The 2,500-nt window shown below is 40.8% G+C and overlaps 2 protein-coding genes across 3 annotated transcripts in view; one reads left to right on the forward strand and one right to left on the reverse strand.

Annotated features, from left to right (window-relative positions):
• Positions 1-1,167, reverse strand: part of LOC123505519 — an 11,085-nt gene extending 9,918 nt beyond the window's left edge. Inside the window, exon 1 of one of the 2 annotated variants that reach the window (XM_045256905.1) lies at positions 961-1,167. The gene's annotated coding sequence lies outside the window, so the exon portion shown is untranslated. Of the gene's footprint in view, positions 1-956 lie in introns of both variants that reach the window. The other variant, XM_045256906.1, reaches the window with a different exon arrangement.
• A 386-nt stretch (positions 1,168-1,553) lies between these two features.
• LOC123505517 overlaps positions 1,554-2,500 on the forward strand; it is a 2,884-nt gene continuing 1,937 nt past the window's right edge. Inside the window, exon 1 of the mRNA XM_045256901.1 lies at positions 1,554-2,500. This exon is cut by the window's right edge and continues 42 nt beyond it. The gene's annotated coding sequence lies outside the window, so the exon portion shown is untranslated.

Genomic DNA, 2,500 nt, shown 5'->3' on the forward strand with positions numbered 1-2,500 from the left:
CCTTTATAAATTGCTGGGGAAGTAGCAGCTCTTATGACAAATTCAAGTTTGACCTGAGGTAAACAACTGTCAAAGAAAAAAAAAAGTTTCCATGATTTTCATTTTAAGGCAAAAAAAAAAAAATGGATTGAAAAAAGAAAAGAAAGGAATACTAAACAAAAGATAAAGACTCCCATCGTTGCAAACACTTCCTTTAAACAAAAGAAAAGTAAATAGAAGATGAAAAAAACTCGCATGGCTACAAACACTCCCTCTCAGTTCGATAGATGACCTTGATTTAGCATCCCAGTCGTCTTACGTGGTCTGGGCGCGTGGAAAAATGTTTACTAAGCCTGTGGAAGAATTATCGCTTATTTTTGGAATATTTCTCTTAGAAGGGAAAGTCGTTTACCGTGTGTGTGCGTGCGTGCGTGTATGCATGTGTGTGTGTGTGTGTGTGTTTACATCGCAGCTATAAAGAAAATGTGTCACACTTACCGCTGCTAACGATGTTTGTGCGATATTTCTCTCTCTCTCTCTCTCTCTCTCTCTCTCTCTCTCTCTCTCTCTCTCTCTCTCTCTCTCTCTCTCTCTCTCTCTCTCTCTCCTCAAATTCACTTGCTCTCATTATTATTATTATTATTATTATTATTATTATTATTCTCCTCAAATTCACTTGCTCTCATTATTATTATTATTATTATTATCATTATTATCGTTATTATTATTTAGTAGTAGTAGTAGTAGTAGTAGTAGTAGTAGTAATCATCATTATTATTATTATTATTATTATTATCATCATTATGATTATTACTATTAATATATTTTTATCATTAACATCATCTTATTCATTATTTGTCATTTATCGTCACTGAACGTAGAGTAAACAAACACAAAAAAACAGAGCCCACACACACACACACACACACACACACACACCTAATCAGTAAAGAGCGTTTACATAAGCGATAAAATACTTGCGATGTGGAGGGTGTCGGATGAGTGAGCAGCAGATGCGTGTCCTGTAGAGGTGAGGGGGTGGGACTGGGAAGGCGGGAGCACACACACGGCGCGGCGGCAGCACCAGTAAGTGACCAGCCCGGCACGCACACACTGTAGGGCTGCACTCGCTACACTGACACCGCTACTCCGCCTGTCCGCCACCCGTGGCCCTCCTCCACCTTTTCTCTCCCCCCTTTTTCTCATTACCTTGTACTGGCGATTTCCTTCATCTGTCCTCATCATCTTTTGCTTGCACTGTTTCGTTTCTTCCTCTTCACTATTCCTATCCTTTTTCTTAACATTGTCTCTCTTCTTACTGTTTTATCTGTCTCTTTTCACCTCTTCCTTTCTTCTTCTCCTGATCCACTTATCTCTTCTCTTTTCTTTTCCCTCTTCTCTTCTCCTTTCTCTTCATTTACAGTTACTCTAAATAAGCTTATTCAGCTTTAACGAATTAATGAGCCAAACAAGAATAAATATCGACAATTGATTTCGTGATTTCTTTTCTTTCACTACACTCCCTTTATTTCATTTCCTCATGACTCTCCTTTCTTTGTTCATTTCCTCTTCACTCCTTCCATCCATTTTTTTTTCTTATCTTACTCGACGCCTTAGCCACAGCAATACCGCTATTCCAGTCTACATCCACACTCATTAGAGGCAGCCGACACACAACTGCTTGTTGATTCTGACAATTTGGCTCAGCCTGTCAGCCAGTGGGAACAGTGCTAACTCAAAATGACTCGAGCCAAATGATTCCTAATGAACTGAATTGAATTGATTCGCTTGGTGTAAACACTGTCACCACCTTATAACTGCTTGCCGCAAAATCAATAGATATGTCATTGCAATGGCCTACTGAGTACTCCATAAAGACATATGAGAAACTAATCTGAAGGAAAGACAAATCTTTGGACATAAAAGCTTGTAACATGGGACTGAACTTCTGACTTCAAGTGATTTATTAGACATCGGATCCCTCCTCCCTTTTCCTCCTCACCACAACTCAGACGTGCCTGCAACCATACCAGCGCACACTACTACATGCCTCTCCTCCCCCCTCTACTTCCCAAAAACAATGATAGTCAGGTGGCGTCAGCGGAGCTTCCTGTTATTTTTTTTTTCTGCCAGTGACAACCATATCAATAACATACACACACACACACACACACACACACACACACACACACACACACACACACAGAAAGATACCTAACTGTTCACACATTAACACGCGGAGATGGATATACTTAGGACCAGAGTCGACGGTTAAAATCTATGCATATGGCTTGTGTGAGATAGAGTAAGCTGTGGGATAGAGTAAGCTAACCAAGAGATGTGGACATGTGCCATTATTTTTTTGTCACAGTGCCATTCGCTACGCTCGCATTATCGTGTTGCGGGGGAGGGCGATATCAGGATCCGGAGGAAGAACGCATGGCTTATAACTCCGGTGTGTAAGCTGCAAATGGCATGTCTGAAACGAGATTGAGTAGTGGGAGGTGACTCCATGCAAGCC

The sequence above is a fragment of the Portunus trituberculatus genome, chromosome 18, assembly GCF_017591435.1.
Source record: "Portunus trituberculatus isolate SZX2019 chromosome 18, ASM1759143v1, whole genome shotgun sequence".
In the NCBI taxonomy this organism is placed as follows: Eukaryota; Metazoa; Arthropoda; class Malacostraca; order Decapoda; family Portunidae; genus Portunus; species Portunus trituberculatus.